We start from the raw sequence: 25,934 nt of genomic DNA on the forward strand, positions 1-25,934 counted from the left end.
TTTCACTTAAAAAAAAATCCTAGAATTGCACAAACTAGGCATTGCGCACTGCCTTAAATTTGCCCATGTACACATCAATCTATTTTCATTTAAATAAAATCAGGAAGCTAAAACAGAGTTAAAACTATCATGGTAACCAGAAGTAAGGTTTCATCGCCAAAATTTAAAAAAGTTGTCGTGAAGCGAAGGGGCACTCAGTTCTACACTAGAGCGAAAATATTTATATTCGTGATCTGTTTGTATGTAGGAATTCAATATACAATTAAAGTAAAATGTTTGATATCCAAATGTAATCGAATATGTGTAGTTTCCTAAAAAAGTGCCAGAATATTTAAATGTGCGAAACTAAAAGTATAAAATGTTAGTTTCCTTGAATTATGCGTTTTCTTAGTCTTCATTTTACAATAAATCCAGATGTTAAGTATAAGTTCAAAAATAGGCTGACTATATTTTCGTCATGTCACATGTTATATTAAGTTGACCATTATTCTTCAGAACCGTATGTTTAGCTTAAAATGCTCGTTAAAAATGGGACAAAATGCCATAACGCACAAAATACCTTAGATGGAGCTCACACTGTAAATAAACTAGAAACTCTTAAATTTGTTATTAGTTTGCAAGTAGAAAAAGGGAATTTTTTAGTAAAATTTTTGGTGAATCTTCGGATTATGGTAACTTGGCGAAACTTTGGCGACCATCCCTGCTACAGCTACCTGCTAGTTTTTTTTTTTTTTTTGGATGCCATTTTGTTTTCACGAAGTAAAGCCATGTTTTATTTTATTTTTTTTTTTTACTCAAAATTTTTTCCAACAATCTGCTAGCCGAATTACGCTTATGCTAGAACTTTTATGGAACAAAAGTGCTTAATCATGACGAAGATTAGGTGCGAAATTGGGAGGAAGTGTAGAATCGCCCACTGCTTGCTGCGTTTTTAAGAATTGCATATACACGATATCTATGTACACATCAACCTATTATAACTTAAAAAAAATCCCAGAATTGCACAAAAATGGCATTGTGCACACTTTGGTATTGCGCACACAAAAATGACTTTATCCATGTACACATTGACCTATTTTCACTTAAAAAATAAAAATTAAAAAAAAAAAAAAATTACAAAAATCCAATTCTTCTTACTCTTGTAAAAAGCACCAAACAAATAAGTGGGCGATTCTGCACTTTAGCAGCGAAATTGTTTCTAAGTGCTTATTAGCTAAAATCCTGTTTGGAATTTTCCGGAAAATGTCACATGACATGTCTCATGATCTCTCATTTCTCTGAGACAAAATAATCTGTGATTCGAACTGTGTACTTCTCAGATTATTGCTAAAATCCTAGCTAGTAACCTTTATCACCTTACCAAAATGTCACCAAACTACCTGTTACCATGTTCCAAAGATTAACCAAATTTTTGAAATGATCTTTCTGAAAATTTCTAAAATCATGTATTTAACAGCTTTTGACACTATAACATATTTTCTGAAGCAGGGCAGAATTTGAAAGGTGAAACCTCTTGGAAAACACACAAAGATGTCTTGTAGAATATAATACAGTATTATCAATTAATTACATAACTGCTTTTCTCTTACTTGAAGCAGAACTTTACTAATCTTGTGAGATATTTAGTCCAAGACAATTTAATTATAATATTGGGTACTTTTCCGTTTCGCCGGCGCAAATCTCGCCAAGCAGACTTTATTGGCAGCAATATACAGTATACACATAAAAAATTTAACCAATGTTAGTTTTAAGAATTTTTTATTTTGAAGGCATAAGCATTTTAGTATGGTTTAAAATTTTGTAAAAAACCAATAAATAAAGACAATAAATTTGTAAAAAGACATTAATTTAAGAATTTACTTTGCTTTCATCCTGATTCGCCGGTTCATATCACGTGACCCCAAGTGATCTTATCTCATGTAAACTACGCTACAAAAATATAATTCTCTCAGTAATTATCTACATTAATTTCAAGTTAAATCTTATGGAATACAAGTTCAAATGCAAGAATTATTTTAATTCGTACGAATAGCTTACTCAGAAATTATGTAAAACCGCAGTGCTTTACTTCGCTAGTGCATTCTCATTAGATTTGATGAATTTAACCCTTGATTTTCCTTTTCTATATCTTTGCGTTCAGGTGAGTGGTGTGATTGCATCGTAATTAATTACCGCGAATGGTCTTAGGGCAAAAAATTTAACTATCTTGTAAAAATTCTATGTAATTGTATGTCAGTATTGAAAGAAACAATCAATCTGATAAGAAATGGCTGCGACTTGTTTTGAAAATGAAGGGTAAAAGTTTGCCAGCGAAGATATTCCGTTTGGCATCAGTTGTACCATTATTGGCGACTTTATCGTTTGTGCCGGCAAAACGGAAAAGTACCTAATATTATTTTTCAAACTTAGGTATATTTATATTGTAATAGATGAGTAAGAATTAAGGATACAGTGGATATTTAGCTGAAATATGCTAATCAGCCTAAATGCTACTATTTATCCAGTAATGTTAAATATTTAGGAAGAGAAAAATTTCCACACTTTTTTTTAATAATTCAGGATCTTTATTGATTATTTATAATGGGGATATTTCCATTCTATTTTATTTCTTTCTTCCTGTTAAATAGTCTTAAAATTTGTTTTAATTAAAAATAAATAAAAGTTGTAGATTGATAGAAGCTTTCCGTAATGTGAAACAACCTTTCCATGAATACGTTTCTTCCCATAATGTTATGCAATTGCAACTTTAAAATATTAGATTATGTTAATTAAAATTTGGGTAAAATCCTATAAGAGCCCTTGGCGACAAACTGGGAGAGTGCAGAATCACCCACTGCTCCGCACGTTTCTCAAAATTGCCAACTTGAAAATAGCAAGTAAAAAAATTGGGGTAGAGTAGACTTTAAGGTACCCCTTGTATTATGGTGAAGTTGTTGTTTGATTTATCACCAAGTTGTTGTTTCATTTATGGTAGCCTGAGTAGTTGAATGTTATGGAAACCCTATTGTGACATAATCGGGTGCATGATTCTGGGAAATTTTGAATCATGGGATGTTTTGTAAGCGTTTTTGTGGTGTGTGTTGGTTTGATTCTTTAGACAGTAGAATGGCCGAATGTAGTAAGATTAATTTGAAGTTTCTGTACAATTTGGAGCAAAAGGGGAAAAGAGCTTTAATTGACTGGTGTGTAAATGTAGGTTTACTTAGTAGCCATTATAAGTGTTCTGTATGTAGGAAGGATATGCGTCTAGTCGAACGTAAAAATCGTTTAGATGGATTTGAATGGGTTTGTAGGAAGAAAAGTTCAGATGGTCACTATGTGAAGTGTTCGATCAGAAAGAGTACCTGGTTTGAAAAAAGTCATTTGAGTATGATTGATATTTTGATTTTTACGTGGCTCGGGGTGTACGAAGCGAACTCGAAAATCATGGTAAGTGAATATTTGCTTTTGGTAGTGCTTAAATATATAACATGTTTTTTCTTTTCTATGTTATTTTATTTTTTGGTTTAAAATGTATTTTATTGAGATTTTGCATTTTTTTCCCCTATATTGTAGAATTTGGTGCTCCTTTGACTTTTTAAGTGTAAATATATCTATGTGTACATGGACAAAGTAAAGGGAGTGTGCAATGCAAGTTTGTGCAATTCTGGGATTTTTTTTAAGTGAAAATAGGTCGATGTGTACATGGATAAAGTTAAAAGAGTGCACAATGCCATTTTTGTGAAATTCGGGGATTTTTTTTTTTTAAGTGAAAATAGATCGACGTGTACATGGATAAAGTTTGTGAAATAATGACGTATTTATGACCTAAAGGGTATCAAAATTTACACACACACAAAAAAAAAAAAAAAAAAAAAAAAAAAAAAGAAGCTTAATATTGATTTGTTTGCCTTATTAAACATTTCTCTCAATGCAAGTTGTTTAAGTTGCTCCGTTTGTTGCGCTAATACATTCTCTTTAATTCTGTAGACAGGCATAATCCTTTGCTTAGTTACATTGTTGAAGTCCTGTAACTGCTGTTTCGAGAATTCCGATTAATTTGTCAATCAAAATTTTCTCGTTGTCAGTAACTTCTCTGTCACTTTCTTCACTATCAGTAGCGTATTTTCTGGATCTAGAACTATACTACAGATTTCGCCATTCATTAATTGATTGATGATTGAGAAGGATTGTCATCACAATGAAAACTTCTTTTATATCATCCTCATTTATTACAGCTTGTCCACATTTCTTTACAAAATCCGTTAATTGGAAAATTTCGCCTTTGTTTTGCTATATCCGAAAACCTTTAAAATTAGTGGCTATCATCATCAAATTTAGCTATCCTTCACTGTACATATTTGGCTATGCATCATGAGCTTGGCGACTAACGACAAGTTGTTCTGTTAAATTTTATCTTGCTTCTATCACGCACTGAGACAATTATGCCTGAATTATATTAGTTTTGTTATTTATCATACTTATGTCTATTTCTTTCACGTGCTTAAGGCTTATTAGAGTTCTGAATAAATAAATTCCCACATATATTTCAGCCTTATTGAAGGCCGGCGCTAGATATCTTACCGCCTGATGCAGTCTCTGTGGGTCCTAAATTCTCCGAGTCTCTGCAGCCATACGAGCCCTGGTGCTGGTTCTGGGTTTATGTGAATAACAAATCAATTATTCTTAATTCAAATAGCCATAAATTTAATCTTTGAGTCTATGAGTATCATCAACAAAATCTATTTTTATCACATGGAAAGAAATGTTTGGTAAATGTTTCCTCGTAAACATTTTTTTAGCACATTTAACTTAAATCTGTAATCATCGCCAAGCGTAATGTCAACATATAAGGTTACCATACACCTTTATTATTCAATTACTAACAAGAAAAATTGGGTACTTTTCCGTTTCGCCGGCGCAAATCTCGCCAAGCAGACTTTATTGGCGACAACAGACAGTATACACATAAAAAATATTAAAAAAATCTTAGTTCTAAGAATTCATTTTTTGAAGGCATAAACATTTTAATATCGCTTAAAACTTTATAAAAAGCCGATAAATAAAGACAATAAATTTGTAAAAAGACATTAATTTAAGAATTTACTATGCTTTCATGGTTCAAAATCCTAATTCGCCGGTTTATATCACGTGACCCTAAGCTATCTCATCTCACGTAAACTACTCTACAAAAATCTAATGCTCTCAGTAATTATCTACATTAATTTCAAGTTAAATCTTAATTTGGAACACAAGTTTAAATGCAAGAAATATTTCAATTCGTACGAATAGCTTACTTAGAAATTATGTAAAACTGCAGTGCTTTACTTCGCTAATGTATCCTTATTAGAATTGATGAATTTAACCCTTGACTTTACCTTTTCTATATTTTCGGCTTCGGGTAAGAGCTGTGATTGCATCCTAATTGACTTAACTACTGAAAATGGCCTTAGACATAAAACTGAACTATCTGATAAAAATTCTATGTAATTATATGCCAGTATTGAAAAAAACAATCAATCTGATAAGAAAAAGCTGCGACTTGTTTTGAAAATGAGGCGTAAAAGGTTACCAGCGAGAATATTCCTTTTGGCATCGATTGTACCATTATTGGCGACTTTATCGCTTGCGCCGGCAAAACGGAAAAGTACCAAAAATTGTTTAGGCATCGCTACATGAGTCATTACTGAAGTTGTCATGTTTTGATAAACATGCGGTGATGAAAGGAAAGTATAATAAATAATGATTCCCAAGGTTGGCGTCAGATCAATGATGTATCTATGTGGAATGTTTCAGTTTGAGATGTGTACCATAAAGCGGATACGCAGGAATGAAACCAAGTTACTGATCCTGATCGTACATATTTATGCTAAAAGGTTTGTTTCTTCAATAACAATGTATTTCATTTAGTGTCAAAGTGAAATTAAGAATTGGCACACTCCAGATGTTTTATTATGCTCGGAGGGGGGTGGAATCAAATGTGCATGCGTAAAACCTAGGAGAAAAATGTTGTTGGTGGTTTTGAGGTCCGGATTTTAGATCATTTCAGATAATGGACGTCTGGATTTCAGACTTTGTACTGAATTTCTTATTTATTTTGATTAATATAGCAATTGGATTATATGGATGATCTTTAACTTTGTTAGAGATTTCTTGCTGGTAACTTTATGCTTTCTTGACTACTGTTATTATAATGACTTTTGAAATTGCTTGTTTTCATGAATGTGTTTGATTGATTTAGAAATTCTGAATTTTCATCCACAGAGAACCCGTTGGCGCCGTTGCTGTTTTACTCGCCAAGTTCACCTATGGTTGATGGGCGTTGGTTATGAGATATTAAAACACATGGAAGTAAGCCGCGTAAACATGATATTTAAAGAATATAATCAAAGTAATTAAAGAATAAGTAACATAAATTCACGTTAGCAGAGAAAACAATATATTAAGCATATGAAAGTGAAAATTCAAAATTAACTGGTTAAACACGATGCACGAAAATAAATTTATATTTAATTCAAGTTAGCACAGAAAACAATATGTAAAGCTTAATGGAAGTAGAAAAATCATGTAATATTGAGCTTTGTAATAATGACCCTTTTTCTTGGCAATTTCTTGGGAAAATTGAGATCTGTCTTTGAATATCTTTCAGTATTATAAAATTCCAAAATATTTATGTTTTTAACAGTGCAGTTTCTAAAGAAATTGTGAATTTACGATTAATATCTTCATTGCATAATTTTAAAGTACTTCCAAAACTACGATTGAAAATCCATTGTGATCGCATAAATGAAATGAATAGATATTCTCATTTAAATAGAAACTTAATTGCAACTGATTACATAAAAGTTTTTTTAGTAATAAATTATATTCTGCTCTGACTTATTTTTTTAAATTTTATGTATATGTTCATGTATTGCACGAAAAAACCAACATATTAACTTTACATTTGGCATATCGATTTTTATTAAGACTTGCTTTTTTGCATGTAACCAGGGTTCATAGCGGTCCTTATAAGTGCTTATAAGTCCTTATATTTGAAAATAAAATATAAAGGCCCTTATAGGTGCTTACTTTTTCTTTAAAGCCCTTATTTTTTTGTTTTTAGTGCTTATTTTTTGCTTTTAGTGCTTTTTTTTTTAATGAACGCGCTATTTTCCCCCTACCAAAGCCGAAACTAAATAAACAACTTTTCTTAATATTGAATGTCAGGTGGTGAATCATACTCCCGGAAATAGCTTTTCCCCCTTTCTCTGCATTAACATAACCTTTGGTGCGCACAAAGAGTACAGACAGGTGCCCGTCGTTATATTGGTCAAAGAATTGCGAAAGCAGTAGAAAATTTCGGTACATTCGGCATTCTTTTCCTCCCACCCAAATACTATACACGTTTAAATTTCTATCCAGATCTTAATAATTTGCATTCTCGTTCCGCTTGGTCAGTTCATATTTGTGTTTATTATGATCATTATGCTTATATTATGAGTATATGTATGAATGTTTATAATAACAGTTGCAGTAACTGCTGAAGTATAGTAAACTTCCAAAAATGGTTGTATTTTAACACAGCGTTTTAGGAATAATACTCGGAATGGCTTAAATAAAGGGAAAGTAATCGAATAGTCAAAATAATTTAATTTTTTTTGGCCAATACATTATATAGTGCGAAGATTGGGAGGTTCTCCCCTTTCTCCGCAAAATGTCAAATATTGAAACTGTTACAAGTTCACTGCAAAACAAGCAACGGACTTTTTTTTTTTTTTTTTTTTTTGTCACTTTCCAATCTGGATTGAATAGGACTAAAAGTTCTGCGGTCTACCAACCCAAGCGAAGAATGATTCTATTGCGGAAATTTAACGCCGTCTGTTGAAAATTAGAATGAAAAACACCCCAGTTACTCATATTTAGTTCTTTATTCTCCCAATTTCAGCAGCTGTTGATTCCGATTGCGTAATATCACGTAGGGAAGAATTATGGCACACGTATTGTGCAATAATGTTTGCGATATTTCGCAGAGATAATTAATTAATTAATTTTGATGTTCTGTTTGAGATTTGTTTATGAACACTTAAAAGAGTTTTACTGTGCTTGCTAAGCAGAATATTTTTCAGTTCCATTGGTTTATTTTTATATGATTCACATATCAAAATGTCAAAAGCATTTATTTAGCGGAAAAATCTAAAAAGTGGCTACAGTCAACCCCCCCCCCCTCCGCTCCTCTTTTTCAAGTTACGCTCAACTGTCCGAATATTCGCCAGTTTCCAAGTATGCGGCTTAAATAAGCCTTTACTGTTAAAGGATGACTGCATGAAGCAAATTTCTGTCTTCTGATTTCAGAAATGTTCCTCTTTTTTACTTAAATTACTTTGCTTGCAATATCTGTTAAGAGAAAACTGATATACAATGAAAATTTAGAAAATATTCAGAATTTAGATTTAAATTATTTAAATATTAATATGAGTGGAAAAATAAATTGTATTTATTATTAGGTTCCAAGCAAATACAATAAATATGCCTTATTATTATTTATTTTCTCTATTTTGAACTGAAATTTCATCATTAAATCTTGTAATATAGTTTAGTTCTGCATAGTTTTTTTTTTTTTTTTTCTCTCATTGTAAACTAGTTCTGTAAATTGAACTGTTATTTAAAATTTAAAGGGAAAAAAAAAAGTAATTATTTTCCATGGTTGAGGTAATGCTTATTCTCTCTTAATAAATACTGCATTTCTCATATTTTAAATTACAAGTCTAATTAAGGTTATGCAGTTGTGTATAATGTCATTAGACAGGTGCTTATTTTTTTTCTTAAAATGTGCTTGAAAAGTGCTTATTTTTTTAACTAAAATGTGGCTATGAACCCTGTGTAACTCATAACGAGAACCAAGGAATATATCATTTTTTGTGCACTGCTTTGCAACTGATATACAGCTCATCAGCAGCTAAACAGTAAAGTGACTGAACTCTGGTAGTTTAGTTAGCCAAGCTAATGGGCAAGTTGTATGATTGTTTTCATGGTATTCCCAATATGTAACGTGGATTCAAACCAGTGTCCTTCAGAAAGACCTCCTTGAAGGCATCTTTTCTTTTAGGCAGATATCTCTCCCATGCTTTTCCATAATTTAAACAAACCCAAATGATGTATGCTGCTAAAAATTTTATTTAAAGTCCATATTTAATAACATTACAAAAATTGCAAATATGGTCCAAGTTAGATCATTTTTAAATGCATATATTTATTTTAATTACACTAATTGTATATATTTATTATATGAATATTTTAAATGTCCATTTTATCATTAATTATTATTAATATATTTATGGACAACATTTCTTTTTTGATTGTTCTGTCCAATGTATCCTTGATTTTAATTTCACATTTAAATTTTCACACCATAATTTTATAAGTCTTCTGAAATTTAGTCACAATTTCACTCAATTTAACCGCGTAGTTCACAAATGCAGCATAAAAACTATGTTAATATCAGTCACCAAGGATGTATGGATTAGGTTTTTCATGCATAACCATGAGTTTTTGAGTATCCATAAAACTATTCTGTCATTTTAGAGAATCAATAATACTTTTTATTTCAGTTTAATCATCTCTTTGTGTGTCACACCTGAAATCTTCTCAAATGTTATTGTTTTGTTTATTTCATGCTTATGACTGCATAAGAAGACTTAAGTGAAACAAATGTGTCACAAGCAGTGACACTGAGATGTTATTTCACATATAACTGAGAAGTACAGCACTAATTAGCACTGTAATTGTTAAAGAAAGTATCCTGGCTTGTAAAAAGCTTCGTTGCATGTAATGTGAACTTAATAACTTTATCATTTTAAAATTAAGAAGGGTTTGTGTGTACTTAATTCAATATACAAAGCATGTGAGAGCTAGCTGAAAAAGGCATGCTTTTGTGAATATTTTCTAGGGTAAATAGGCTCATGGAAAACCACGAAAATGTCACAAAATTCACAAAACACATACGAAAAAAATAACCTGCACAACCAGCTCGTTTTTCAGGATTTGAGCCGAGATTGAACTACCACTATTCAGCCTTCTTAACCACTCGTAGGACTAAATATGTAATATGTAATATCATGTAATCAAAAGTTAACTATGTGTTGTGTAACAGGATTGCTTTCTCAAGTATCGAGGTAGGAAATACTTAATCTATTCTTTTTTTTAAGTGTTTGGTCATGGTATTATTCATTACATGTACTTTCCATAATTCATATAGAATATTAATATTTCTACTACAAGTGTCTTTTTTAAATTTTTAAGTGTTTTGCTTGTTGATATTCTCAAAATTGTATCTGATAATTAGTATAATAGGTATAAATACAGTAGACATATATAATCGATCAGGAGTGGCTAAACTTTATGTCAGTGAGAACCACAACTGCATATTTACATCATAGGTGAAGTAGGTTTCAGACAGCAAGAAATGTCGATTCCAAACAATCATTCAGTGACAGTCTTAGTTCAATAAGAGCCATGTGCCTGTAATAAATTAATGAATGCATGACTTTTAATACATCCATTTTACATAAACAGTTTTTCAATGTTATTTTTATCAATTTACTTGTAAACAGTTTAAAGCATTTTATGTTGAAACAACTGCCTGTCTTTCATAGTATATTTGACAGTGCCAATAATTTTCAGTATTGAAATTCTATTCAGTAGCATTGTTAATAAAACTTTTGAAGAGTCATTTGCACTTGGATTCATTACACAAGTAGTGGTTTGCTAATTTTGATGACTTTGAGTATCCATAAAACTATTCTGTCATTTTAGAGAATCAATAATACTTTTTATTTCAGTTTAATCATCTCTTTGTGTGTCACACCTGAAATCTTCTCAAATGTTATTGTTGGAAAAGCATTAACAATATATTATCTGGTTAAAGTTTTAAGCCATAAATATTGTTTTTCTCATAATTTTAGATGACCATACCAATAATAAAAACATTACTTAATTAATTATTTAAAATGCATATTTTGGCAGGTGATGAAGTCAAAATATTTTATCGGTTGGAAACCTCATGATTCTGTGTGCTTAACGCTATGTTAACAGCCATGTTACCAATTATCATTAACCCCTCTCCCGCCATATTTTCTTCCACAAACTAGCATCTGTCACCGAAAACTTCCTTTATTATATGAAAATATTTCTATCTATTTGTTAAAAGTTCATAAATAATAACGTGAAAATACAAAAAAATAATAATAAATAAGTGAAGAATAATTTAAATTGGCAAATGCAAACAATGACGGTGATAATTCAACAAAATGAACGTTAGAGGAATGGTTGCAACCTTCTTACAAGCGAATAGGTTGAATCTGCCGGATTACCAGGTTTGAACTATTATCGCCAAAGTTGGCGATGTTTACATTTGCCGGGTTCTTTGCGGAAGTGTTCCGAAATTCTAATTAGATGTAAACAAATTTCATTTAATAATAATTAAATGCCGTGTAAAGCTTCAAACTTATTTTTTTTTTAACTAATACTTAAAAGATCTAACATTGTGGTTCTCAACCTATTTTGCCCTATTCCACCCCTTTCACCATTGCTAGAAGATCATTCCCATCATGCCCTTCCTTTTCAGTACTTGAAAAATGCATATATATATTTATTTAGATTGCTTTTGAACTTACTTTATAAATTAAACCAAAAAAAGTACAGAAAATGTTGGTATATACCAGGATTCGAATAAAAATAGTTTTTTATATTTATAAACCACAGCTGCCAACTCTGCTTTTTCTTCTGGTCTCCTGGTAGATCACCAAATCTCGATAAACTTGTCTCAGTTGCAACAAACAGGGCGAAAAGAATGACCGGGGTAAGAAACGTTTTTGTTATTATTTTGAAAGGAAAAATCAGTGACAAGATCTTACTTACCATTGTATCATTCATCAAGAAGCGCTTTGTGCTCGACATTTCCAGAAGAAATTTGCAAAGTTATGGAATTCATAATTATATTATTGTTAACCTCATTATTACTACAGCTTTTAATCATCGCCAGTTTAAAGAATTTTTAGTTGAAATGGAGAGCGAGTACTCAGATCTTCTGCTGAATAATAAAGTGCGTTGGTTATCAAGAGGAAATGTTTGAAATGTTTTGCATCCTTATTAACAGAAGTTAAAGCATTACTCCTTGAAATGAGTGTTTATAATCCAGAACTAATGAATGATCAGTAGATCCAAAAATTTTATTTTATGGTAGACGTTACATCTCATCTAAATCAGCTTAATCAAAAAACTATAGGGAAGAGGTGTGTGTGTGTGTGTGTGATTATGGCAAAGCCTCGAGGGCTATCTGCCTAAGAGGAGGGATGCCTTTGTGGAGGACTTTCTAAGGGAAACTGGCTCGTTTTTAACACGTTACACATGGGGAAAACCACGAAAACACCCATGCAGCCAGCCCGTTCGCGGGATTCGAACCTCCTATAGGGAAGAGGAAACACAATTTTTCTGATGTTGGAAGAAGTTATTTCATTTGAAAGCAAATTATCTCTTTCTGCTCAAGATTTTTGAAACAGAAACTTTGGTTCACTTTCCAAGCCTGTTGAAACATTCTCAAGAAAATAGATCTAATATTGACATTTGCCATTTCAAAACAACAGTTTTATGACAGAAGTTTTTCTCAGCGGTTTCAGGAATTCTGAATCAGCAAAGCAACATTAGCCTTTGTTAAAAAACCTCTTAATACTAGTGCAACGGAATTGCATTTCTCTGTTTAATATTCACATTGGCAACTCTGAAATCAATTGCTGAATTAAAAAAAAAAAAAAAAAATTATGAAACTTGAAATTTGAACATTTTAAGTGCTGATGTAGAAACATTGGAGAAAAATAAATGTGTGCTTAGTTCACAGCACAAGTAATCTGGAGAAGGAAAACATGTGGAATAATATTATTCCCGACTCATGTAATCAGCTTAAAAAACTAACGTTTGATGTTTTTCTTATTCGAGTCTACATATTCATACGATCAATAATTTTCAAGCATGAACTTTTTGTCAAGAGTAAATAGAGAAGTCATCTTATTCATGAAAACTTGTAATAAGGCTTAAAATGAAAAACAACATACAAAATGCAAACTTTTCAAGAAGATGCAAGGCCATTGTTTACATTAGTGTTTTGTTAGTCATTATTGCGATTCAAGTTTTTCAATATATTGCAATTCTCTTTTATCAATAAAATAGTATCGTTATTAAGTATAATATCAAGTTTTATTCGACATATATATATAGTTTAACTAAGACTTAAAAACTGAAATATTGAGTTAATTTTAGGGAGTGTTGTGGAGCGAAAAAAGATGTAGTGTTGAGAAAGGTATAAGATGGTTTGGACATATGCAGAGAATGAATGGAAGAAGATACTTGAAAAGAGAATACAAGTATTAATAAATACAGTGCTGAACTGTTGATAATTGACTCTGTTGACTAATGAGTTTGCCTTCACTGGCCAAAGGGATATAAAACTGAACTGAGAGCAAATTGTGTGCCATCTCAAACCTTTTCTGCTGCATGTACTATGCCCTAAAAGGCTGAATTGTTATTATGCCCAACAGTGTTATGTTGTTATATGTAAAGATTTTAAACAATTATTTTTTTGTAACTGTTTCTGAAATTATTAACTTAGTGTTTTATGTTCAGTTTCAGCAGTTTTCTTAGTGTTGATTAAAGAGTTACTGTTTATTACATTTGCTATTCCTTATTACTGCACTAAAGGCTATGATTCTGTATACATTAATTAGCAGCATGTTTAAATTCTTAGTTAAAGGTCTTCAATTTAGTTTCATAATTATTTATTGTATACCTTCTTCATATTCATCTTAAATTTCAGAAGAAATTTACTTCCCAGTTTAGTCCTTTGAAGCAACTTATATGTAAATATTGTATAGCATATTCTGTTATGTACTGACTATTGAAATGCATTTTTATTTCTTTTTTGCAGGACATTTTGCAGTTTGAAGTCTCTATGTACTACTGAGGTAAAAAAATTCTTTTATATCTAATCTGAAAATGAAATATTTTTTCATAGGCAATAAATTCAGTTCTTGACAACTGCATTCTAAATTAGAATTTTAAGCACATGTGAGAAAACAGGAAAGTGCTTTCCAGTATTTAATTTTAAAAAAAGTTGAATTTTTATTTTCAGAAATCATCTTAAATTTATTTAATAAAGATCATGGCAAATGATTCCAAAATTTTTGGTGCATGTTTTACTTGTCCCCAGAACTTTCTGAGTTGTCCTGCTGTGGATAATTTCTACATAACCACTGAATTTCTGTGATTCTGATTAATTCAGGCTCCTAAGAACTTGATGTTTGTGTCATTATTTGATTTTTAGGAAAGTGATTATTCTAAACCTCATGTTTATAAAAAAATTTACTGTAGTTTGAAAATATGAGTCTTGGATGATAATATCAGCGACTCTTTTAAATATAAGCTACAACTTGCTTAAAAGTATCTTATGCAGTTAATGCCACTAGATACCTTTCAACATAAAAAACATCTTCAGAATTATTTTTATTTCTTGCATTTGCTGCAAACATGAAAGAAAAGAAAAATCTTATAATTAAATTTTGTTGCTGTTAAACATTTCTGTAGTAGAAGATAAGCATGTTTAATTTATAATACTTTTTATGTATTGTTTGACATATTTAGAAGTATTAAATATGTATATGATGCACACTTTTGAAATCTACAAAATAAATTTTGTTGTATATAAAATTTAATTATAAATATTGAAGTAAAATAACAGACAATAACATTGCAAAATTAAAAATTTACTCTTACAAACACTTCAAAAAAGTGAGAATAAAATGCATTAAAAATTTAAGCAATATTTTTTATAATTTAAAAAAGTATCTCTTCATATAGTATTAATAAATACAGTACAAAGTTCGAAATCCGCACTAGCCGATTCCGGATTTGGGATATTTCCAAATCCTGTGGGGGGCTGTAAAGTAATGTTGCTTTCTTACATTAAATTCAAACAAATAAATTTGTAACAAGTTTTTATTTTTAAGCAATAATATAATAACCCTCGTTATCAGCAACCTTTTGCCATCTAGTATGCAGATTTCAATCCCAGATCAATAAAAATCAATTGGTTTTTGAGTAAAATATCTCAAGATGGCATTTTGGACATCATCAAAATTTTGAAATTTTTTGTTACTAAGAAAATGTTGTAGGGATTGGAATAAATGGAAATCCGAGGGTGCGATATCGGGCGAATATGGTGGGTGAGGCAGTACCTCCCACCCCAATTCATTATGTTTTTCCAGTGTTCGTCTTGCACAGTCGTGTTGCAGAATGACGCCTTTTCCGTTGACAATCGCCGGATATTTTCCAATTAAAGATTGGTTCACTAGATCCAATTGTTCAGAATAAAGGTCTACATTAACAGTTTTTCCAGATTTCAGCAATTCAAAATGAACAATTCCACGAATACTCCACCAAATACCCAGAAGTGCCTTTTCGGGATGTAAACCCTTTGTAACCCCTATTAAAACTGCCTTTTGAGTTTTGGATTATCATATAGGACTTATTTTTCTGTCTCCACTAATCAAGTGATCAAAAAATGGTTCTGTATGGTGCCGTTGAAGCAATACATTGCGTGTGATGGATAGGTTGGCTTTGTTCTCTTCGGACAGATTATGGGGGACTCAAACACCTGCTTTGCTTATTTTTCCATTCTGCTTTAAATGTTTTTGGTCGACCAAGGTTGGTTAAGAGTGTTTGACAGTTCCTCGATTGTTTGACATTGATTTGCGTCCACTTCTGCCCTTAGCATGTTGTTGTCTATCGTTGTTGTCGACATGCGTAGAAACGACATTACTTTTTGGTCCCCCTAATAATAGATCATCAATTTAAATCTGGTAAGATGGCATGCAGAAATTATACAATTAAAATTACGAAATTGTAATTTATGAAATAAAGAACAATTATGATCTAAAGGGTATCAAAATTTACAAAAGAAAGCTTAATATTTGTTTACTTTATTAAACATTTCGTTCAATGCAAGTTGTTTAAGATGCTCCCACAAAAAATTCAAAAAGTTCCTTTTTCTTTTTTCTTGTGTCATATACAGTGGACTTTCCAATGCCATACTCCTCACATAATTTTAAGACGAATATGCCTGTATGCATTTTTTGCAGCAATTCCACATTTTGTTTAATGGACTTCTAAACATGGTTTCGCTTTGTAGATCCCTTTTGTAACTCCAGAATTGGAAACTCTTTTCGACATAATCGAAAGTTCAAGCTTAGTTTTTATAAAATTTCTGTAATAATAACAGTCTGCGAAAATTAATAAACTGGGTCAAATTAGAAGGTCAGGGAGCAGCGCAGTCTGCTACATTAATTTAAAATGCCTTAGAATCAGTAATGATAATTTTAGCCTAACTTAATAGCGTGTGTTATACGTTATTGGCTATGTATCACAAGATTGGCAACGAAACCCAAGTGGTTTCGCTAAATTTTGTCTTGCTCCTATAGCGTTCTGAATTAAGCCTGAATTGTAATAGTTTAGTTTTTTACTATACCTACGTTTATTTCTTGCACATGCTTCAAACTAATATGAGTCCTGAGAAAATAAACTCCCACATATATACTTAAGGCTTTATCTAGGGCTGGCGCTTGAAACCGCCTGGTATCGCCTCTACAGGTCCTAAATTCTGCTGCAAAGCACTTTTGTAAGTTCTAAATTTTAACCATGCCTAAACTTTGGATCCCAGTGCTTTCCCTAAATCATAAATACTTCTCATCCCTTAATTTTGACACTCGGTGCTTTCCCAAATTCCAAAAATTTCAACTTCCCTAAATTCTGCCGTCCAATACACACATATCTATAGTGCAGGACGGGTTTAAAAATTTTGCTTTTAATTTTTAGCCTATTATTATGTTTTTTTTTATATGTATGTATATAGGCATAAATAAATGCAACAAAATAAAGAACAAGGTTATAAGGTATTTCTCCCGCCTTCCTAGCATCCCTTCGTGGTATAGTGGTTCTGCATGCTGAGCCGGTATTGTCAGAGGTCCGTGGTTCGATTCCCAGCAAAGGCGTTGTTAATTTTTCATCTTGCCTGCTTCCAGAAAAAAATACCTAATGTCTCTAAAGTGGCGCCCGAACTAAAAGGGTGTTTCATGAGGATTCTCTGCGCCCAGGATTTGGCGATTGGGTCCCCTAAAAACCTCAGTCGCCCTTTCAAAAGGGGAGTATGTAAGGTATTTCTCATGCCTTCCTAGCATCCCTTCATGGTGTAGTGGTTCTGCACGCTGAGCCGGTATTGTCAGAGGTCCGTGGTTCGATTCCCGGCGAAGGCTCTGTTAATTTTCATTTTGCCTGATTCCGGAAAAAAATACCTAATGTCTCTACCAGGTATAAAATATGAAAGAAAAAAATCTTAAATATACAATGTTCATTAATGTATGTATATGTATATAATATCAATATAAATGTTAGGTTCTGAAGCAATTAGAAAATTTTTAATTACGCATACACACACATATATATATACATTTTATAAGCATATATAAAATAAAGCGATTTTTAAATTACTTATATGGTTTGTTGTGGTTTATTTAAATATAGCAAAGCACTCGACGGCTATCTGCCTAAGGGTAAGGATGCCTCTGTAGAGGACTTTCTAAGCAAAACTGGATCGTATATGCGTTATACATGGGGAAAAACACGTAAACGCCCATACAACATGAAAATGGATTGTCTGGTCCGCACTTCTTAAGCAGAAGTATCACCAGAGCCAATAGGCTAAGGAAATTTTCAATTTTGGAGCAAGAGCTCAAAGATCAAATAATGCCAATTAGAATTTTTGAAAGACCTAGTTAGAATTTTGAGGTCTTCTGACTAGGAGATGTGTTGGCCTCGCCAACGTCTTTATTGAAAAAATACATTACATAGCATGTTTTTATATTTACAAAACAAATTATTTTTTGAACATAAATTGAGTTATACAATGCAACATAGAATGATAGGAAGAACAAAGTAAAGAATCAATATTAAGTATTACAATAATTAAATGATTAATAACATGGCAAATAAAAGTACAAAGATATTACATGATACGATTGAATTTACAAGTACAGATCTAATTCATTGTGATATGAGTATTCCAATATAAGTACAATAATATTATATAATACAATCAATTTATAAGTACAGATCTGATTCATTATGGTATATGTATTCCATAAAACTTGATAACAAAGATCGTCCCTTGTCGTTCTTAATTAGTTGTTTTAGAGTTTCTAAAGTTATATTTTGTTTGAAAATTTCTCTACGTTTTGTTGATACACTGGAACAGTCTATAATCATATGAAGTGCATCTGCGGATTCACTACCACATTGACACTTGCGTGTAGATTCCTTTAGTTTGAATCTGTTAATATAAATCGGAAAGGCTCCGTGATTAGTGATAACTTGATTTAAAAAAAATCACTGAAATGCCGTTTCTCCGAAACATTCGGTAGAAGTGTGAACGTTTGTCGTCCTGTTTCTTCATCGTTCCATTGTCTTTGCCATAGATCGAGAGCTTTCATCTTTGTCGTCCTGATGCTATTACTCATAGGGATCTTGCAGTCTAGGTACGTGTTCGAGTAAATCCCTTGTTTGGCTAGCTCGTCGGCTTTTTCATTGCCGGCAGTGCCTTGGTGTCCTCTTATCCAATGAAGCTTTGCTTTTGTAAAAGCCAGTAATTTCTTTATGGCGATAATGTTCTGATTATAGATATTGTATTTATGGATAGACTTTAAAACAGCCTGGCTATCCGAATATATATGCGCAGGACTGGGGTGTGATTTTAACCATAGTAATGCCGACTTTAATGCTAAAGTTTCAGCTTGATATACTGTACTAGTCTTATCCAGTTTAAACATAAATTGATCGTGACAAACTCCATTCATGAAGGAACAGAAGCCAGCTCCAGTGCCGTCTTCACTTTTTGAACCGTCCGTATAAATTTCTAAACCTTTATTGATTGGAGGCTTGTTGTCCCATCCGAAGACTTGAATATGAGCTGGATGAGAATGCCATTTAGGTACTTGGAATTCAATCTGATCCCGTGAAAGTTCTAAGTCCTCATATTTAAAGTCAGTCCATCCTCGTTTGGTACGTTGGATGATGCTTTCCATGTCCAATTTAAGATCAAGCGGCATAATTCCAGCAATCACTTGAAGAGCTGCAGTAGGGGCAGTCTTATAGCTTTTGGTCATTGCAAGAAGTGCTATGCGTTGTATAGAGTTTGTTTTGTTTCGCATTTTTACCGTAGGTGGGTACCACCAGGCAGGACATGTGTATACTATTGTACGCTCTATTGCACGTTTATAAAGTTCTTTCAGAACTGGTTTGGGCATCCCAAGTAATCTAAGAAGATTGTTCATTATTTTACAAACTTTAGATTTAATATAATCTAGATGAGGTAGCCAGGTAAGGCATTCATCTATGACTATTCCAAGATATTGAATGGATTTTTGTTGCTTAATGGTATGATCGTTCATCTTTATTGTCGGTGCTGAATAGGCTGCACCACGCTTTTTGATTGCTATAAACATAGACTTTGACTTTTCGGGAGAGAATTGAAGTTTGCACTTGAGTGCCCATTCTGATAGTTTTTGAAGCGCCAACTTTGCCTTGGTTTGAATTTGCATATGCATAGATCCTGTTACTAGGAGTGAAACGTCGTCCGCATAAGCTTGGATGTGGATTCCATCTTCAAATTCGAGTTTTAAAGCTATATTCATTACTATATTCCAGAATAGTGGTCCAGAGTTGGATCCTTGTACACATCCTTTTTCTTGTTTTATGGAGTATTGAACATTATTTATTTCATAGATTATATGTCTATTATCCAATAAACTTTCAATAACTTTATAAATATTTAGAGGACATCCCAGATTGCGGAGTTCCTGTAGTAGGAACGGCCACCAAATATTGTTGAATGCACTCTTGATATCCAAAGAGATAACATTGGTGTAATTATTATTACGTCGGTTTGCTTCTATTTGTGAGACTATGTTGTCCTTGATGGCATCTGCTGAGCATTTTCCCGCCGTGAAGCCATATTGTTGTTCACTTAATTTGGAATTCGATACTAAGAAATAAGTCAATCTGTTAGTGATTAATTTATCATAGACTTTACTCCATGCGTTAAGCAAGCAAATAGGGCGGTAAGCTTCAGGAAGCTCACCATTTTTTCCTTCTTTTGAGAATAATACTAATTTCGCTGTCTTCCAGCAGTTAGGAAATATTCCTCGACGGAAGAGTTCATTAAGTAACGCTACTTGTAATTGTGGGTTAGCATAGAAAACTTCAGCTATAATTTCTTTAGGTATATTGTCCATTCCAGGTGCTTTGCCTGGATTGAGGGATTTGATAGCATTTTCCACTTCTGGAATCGTAAACGGAACATCATTTATTGAATTATATGGATTCCTTAAGTTGTTACGAATTGTCGTATGAAACTCCGTGTCTTCGCTGATTATATCTTTAGGAAAGTGGTAATCCATTAGGAAACGTATAGTTTCTTCTATTGTGGAAGTCTTGGTTTTATCTGGTTTGAGTAACGCTTTTAATTGTAGAGGGGATTGCATAGTCCCCTTAGCAATGTCATAGTGTACCCCGAAGGGTGAACTAGGACTTAGACGCTCCAGATATCTTTTCCAGGTTGTTCTTTTGGCTTGCATAAGCTTTCTTTTATAGAGAGCAAGGTCTTTTTCATAGACTTGCTTATAGTGTGCCCTTAGTTCGTCATCATGAATACATTTGTGATAACGCTTTCTCAAAGCGAGGATTCTTTTTCGTAATATTGAGAGTTCCGGGGTCCACCAAGGGACACCTTTGTGTTGAGTTTTAACATATTTTCCCTTGGCGTGGGTTGCCAAGTCACAGTATTCCTGTATTTTCTGAGTCCACTTAATTATAAGTTGATTAAGATCAACTGTATCTTTAGGCAAGTAAGATTCCATTGAACCAAAAAAGTGACCAATTTTTGCCTTCAGTAAGAGCCAATCCATTTGTGTAAGTTTATATTTGACTCTTTGAGTTGAGCTAGAATGTTGATACGTAATTTCAAAAGAGATATAACAATGATCACTTAAAGTGATACAGTCCATAACTTTCCAATTATGAATGAAAGACGTAGAAGAGATTGATCTGGAAGCTGTAATATCAATCCAGCTCTTTCCCCTTGTGCAGTTGTAGGTAGGGGGACCATCCGGATCGTTTTCAACAGCCAGTCTATGCATTGTTAAGAATTCTCTAAGTGTGCGTTTTCTGGGATCCTTGAAGGGGGAGCCCCAGAGCACACTTTTCGCGTTTAAGTTGCCAAGGAGAAGAAGATCATGTTGATCGTCAAAGTAACGTTCAGCTAAGTTTAACAGAGTAGTTAAATCTGTTAAGTCCGTTATAGGTTGAGTATAACAGTTAAAAATGGTTATTGTCCTATGTTCAATCTTTAATGTAATAACATTTAAAGTAGAAGAAGCGTAAGTATTCAGAACCGTAAGTCGTGGGTTAACCACCACTGTGGCTGTTTTGGGGTGGTCATTTGGAGAAAAAATGTTTGAGTCGGAAAGCCAGACGGCTTGTCATTGATACAGTATGGTTCTTGAATAAAAATCAAGTCGTATTCAAAGATACAAGTCTTTAGTTGTGCTGTTGCGACATGTGATCTCGCTAAATTAATTTGCAACGCTTTTATATTTTGAATAAGTTCTCTAGCCATAATTGATTTTTCTTCGAAGATCTTCAATTTCTAGCTGTCTGCTAGGACAGTCTTTTGAGAAACTTGAGTGCTGCTCGTCAAGGTGCTTATCACTATTCGCATTTCTTTCTGCACAATGAATACATCTTTAGTAGTTATTGTCACAATTTTTGTGGGAATGTCCCACTTCTCCACAATGTCCACATGCCTCTTCTGTTTGGCATTGTTTAGAAATATGTCGGTATTGGCAGCATTTAAAACACTGCGTTGGTCTGATGTATTCTCTTAAATTGAAACGTTCCCAATTAACGCACAGTTTGCGTAACTTAGTAAGTGTTTGAAAACCTCCGGTGAGGTTTCACAAACCCAATGATTTCCGTTCTTATGCTTGATAGGAAATTTAACCTGTAGGCCATCACCATCGATGCCTTCGTTTTGGGCTAAAATGGCTTCCTTAAGTTCTTCCTTAGTCAAGTCCCTTGGAATATCATATATTATAATTTTAGGAAGCCTACGTGTAGGACGAACAATTTGTAGGTCCTTTTTAAGTTCTGGTACAGTATTTATTTCATTTTCTAGCGTCTCTATGTCTTCCGCTTTATTGGTCTCTATTAAGAGACCACCTTTTGCCTCATTTTTAAGTCTTTTCACTCCAATGTGGAGCTTTGTGGGATCAATAGTTTTTAAGAGCTTCTTTCTGATGTTGTCTGGTTTATCCCCTTCATTTGTGGGGTATAAAATAGTGACATGTTGTTTATCTGGTTTTCTCCATGTTTTGGATCGGTCACGAGCTGGACGTTTAAGTACGTCCGCATAAGAGTCTTTAATGTTTGGCGTTTGATGAATTTGTCCTTCCATGTGTGCCATCTCGACACACTGTTCAGTTAGAAGGTTGAACATCAATTGAAATTGATGTCGAATATCAGCGGCTACTGCCTTGTTTATGCCAGAAGCTTTATTTGTCAATATTGTCTCTAAGGTGGCAATATATGCTTGTCCTTCTTTGAGAATGTCTTTAGAACTCATTTTGATGTAGGTAGAGTTATTCAACGCTTAACTAAATAAGATGCACTGGGTCTGTAGACCGACCTGGTACCCTGGGGTTCACACCAAGTCAGTAAGTAGTAGGCACTTTTGCTCAGGCTTTCGACCCTCCTTGGAGAGGGAGCCCCCCGACCTTGCCAAGGTACCCGAGCACTGGGAAAGCACGAATGAACAGGTGAAACAAATATTCAAAATTATATCAATTTTGCACATTAATATCGCATTTCAATCGCATACAAATCGTATTTCTAATCGCTTTCCCCGGGGAGCGTAAACGCCCATACAGCCATTCCGTTCACTGGAATGCGAACTCCGGACCGAACTATCACTGTTTAGCGGCTTTACCACTCAGACGCTAATGAACCTTCTCCTCACATATACATGCATATATATATTATAATATTTACATGTAGAACATATGTTATGGTGAAATACCGAAATCTGGAGAATGTCGACTTTCACCGGTGAATGTTGAACATATAAGAATATATTTCTTCTCCGTAATTCAGTCACGAAAAAAAGCACTTGAGACTTAAAATAAGAACTTAAAACACACAGTACATTGAAAATGAGAAAGGAAAATAATAGAAGTTAAAAACTTACTTAATTATACAGTGCGTTCTAAATGAGAAAATAAAATAATAGTAATAAAAAGCTTACTAAATTATGTGACTCAAATCTTATTTATTGCAACAACTTAAACTATTATGACTTCTTATGAACTCTCTTTTCGACCTACACCAGAGCATATCTGTGATTGTCGACATAACACCGGTGAGGGTCCGAATGTACAAGAATGTAATGCAATATTCGATCTTTCACCGATGTATGTGGTAAATGTTGTCATTCTCCGGTGAAAGTCGATATTCTCCAATTTCGGTGTTTCACGGTAACATATACGTACACATTAAATTATTAAATTATATTTGCATGTCGATAAATTATATTTACAGGTTGATCATTGATAAAAAATTATAAAATATTGTACGGAATTACTTCGCTTCCTAGATTTTTCGTAAGCTTCATCATATTTCTAAAACAGAATCTAAGTGGTGATCCCATTTGCAAGCTGTTTATATATCTTATTTTTTCTGCACTGAATTATATTTAGAGAATTATTTCACATGATTATAGCTGAAAATGCAGTTTTACAAATGAAGAATTTAAAGGCAAGAAGAGAATTAGGTCCTTTTCTAATTATTCTTGAAGCATTTAAATTAAGAAAAACAAATGGCAGATTAATAGAGATCACTGAAATAAAGTGCTCACAGAGGACAGATTAATATGCAAATAAATTTTAGTTTTCATTAAGTAAAACAGAATTCATCTGGCTTCTGTGAGAAAGGAATCAATCCAAGAAACTATTTTTCTATTTTCGCAATCATAATTTTTTAAAAAAATATTCAAAGAATTCATATTCAAACATTGCAGTCTATTATAATCAGTAATAATTACCTAAAATGCAATTTTAATCAATATTAATTCTCATTTTCTCTTTGATAACCCCTCTTTAGAGTTAAATAGCAGTCACAGCATTTTTCGGCTACATTTTCCTTTATAATATGCTTACGTTTTCATTTACAACTTTTAATACTCTGGGAAAATTTCAGTATGAGAACCCAGAAAATTATTCTTAGTGATGCTAAGATTATTGATCATTGTCATGCCGCTGTGCTTCAAAAGAAATCCTATTGTTTAAAGGTTCATATCCTTAACCTTCCGACGTTCATATCCTGGCCTTAACATTACATTCATATCCTGACCTAAAAATAAAAGCTGCGAGTCAGAATTAAAGGGGTTGCTCATAGGCAACCTTAGTTAAAAAGAAGTTAGAGGAAATGTTAATCAATGCATAATATTATCTTTTGAATTAAACACTAACACACTATTTGATCAAGTTCAAATAGAAAACAGATATTCGGCATTTGATTTGAAAACAGATTAGACTTGCAAACAGATATTCGGCATTTGTAAAGAAAATAAGGATGAATCAATATGAGTTTGTTTTCTGATTGCAAAACCATCTTAAGATACTATCGGATTTAATCTTTAAATTATTCCAATAATATTCAGAATAGTGGGGAGCCACTATTCTTAACTAAAATTCACTAACGCAAATCCTATTTTGGGTTGAAATGATTTTCATTAATTACGTTTTAGAATCTATTAGGTTATTTTTTTATAATACGCCGAGAGGTATTTTTGAAAATGAGCAATGCCTTTTGCCAGGACTCGAACCTGAACCTCTCGAATACGCGCCTAGTGTGCTAACCGTCATACCACAAAGGCATACTGGAAGGAGAGAGAAAATACATTATCCCTTTTAAAGGGCAAATGGAAATTAGGAAACCCGATCGTTAAATCCTGGTTGTGAAGAATCATCGTTCACAACATTTTAGTTCGAGCGCCACTGTAGAGTCATTAGGTTATTTTAAAGGAGCTGTGAAAAATGTGCAAAGGAGTCGCCGGAACTTGAACCTGCACCTCTCGAATACGCGCCGAGTGTGCTACGGTTACACCACGAAGGCATGCAGAAAGGAGGGAGAAAATACCTTATAACGTTAATGAAAAAATACTAAAAATATCTAAAAAGTTAATTTTTTAATTACCTCAGTTTTTGTACTGATAAATGATAAACTATTATAATATGAAAGAACAAAAGGAATAAAATTAATTATTTACTGATATTTGAGAACTCACTTTTTTACTTCCTTGTACGAAGTAAGTTGTAAATAATGAGACAGACAGTGAACGAAGTAAGTTGTAAGTAAATCAAACGAAGTAAGTTGTACTTTTGTAAGAAGTGTCGCAGCCATGAAAATTTTCGGGTATCATATTTCAATGAAAATACCCATATATTAACTGCTATCAGATACAATGAACGATGTTTTTGCATGACATCTGTAGGTAAGAACAGAATAAAGGACTCTTTTTCCCAAAACGGTTTGCAAAAAGGATTTAAAATGGATTCAGGACAGATATTTTTGTGATGTCTAGATGTACGTATGTAAGTATGTAGCTCGCATAAATCAAAAACGAGTAGACTCAAAACGTTGAAATTTTGTATATGATATAACATGTAGTTGTGCACCTACCTTTTTGGTTGGATTCGGCTGCACCAAAAGTGTATAAATAAGCAAATATACCCACTTTGTAACTCAGCTGCGTGAGCTCAGTTTTT

General features: G+C 32.9%; 2 long non-coding RNA genes across 8 annotated transcripts in view; one reads left to right on the top strand and one right to left on the bottom strand.

Moving 5' to 3' along the window:
- Positions 1–25,934, top strand: part of LOC146995109 (uncharacterized) — a 330,907-nt gene that overhangs the window by 886 nt on the left and 304,087 nt on the right. For all 4 annotated transcript variants that reach the window (XR_015043553.1, XR_015043560.1, XR_015043559.1 and 1 more), the window contains exon 2: positions 13,937–13,973. This is a non-coding gene — a long non-coding RNA (uncharacterized LOC146995109). The remainder of the gene's footprint in view (positions 1–13,936; positions 13,974–25,934) is intronic.
- Positions 9,118–25,934, bottom strand: part of LOC146995110 (uncharacterized) — an 85,022-nt gene continuing 68,205 nt past the window's right edge. For 2 of the 4 annotated variants that reach the window (XR_015043564.1, XR_015043562.1), the window contains one exon: positions 9,118–10,479. This is a non-coding gene — a long non-coding RNA (uncharacterized LOC146995110). Of the gene's footprint in view, positions 10,480–14,698; positions 15,839–25,934 lie in introns of those variants that run through there. The other 2 variants (XR_015043561.1, XR_015043563.1) reach the window with 1 other exon arrangement.

The sequence above is a fragment of the Stegodyphus dumicola genome, chromosome 10 (assembly GCF_044657685.1).
Source record: "Stegodyphus dumicola isolate Sdum_Otavi_A_Nest chromosome 10, ASM4465768v1".
NCBI lineage: Eukaryota > Metazoa > Arthropoda > Arachnida > Araneae > Eresidae > Stegodyphus > Stegodyphus dumicola.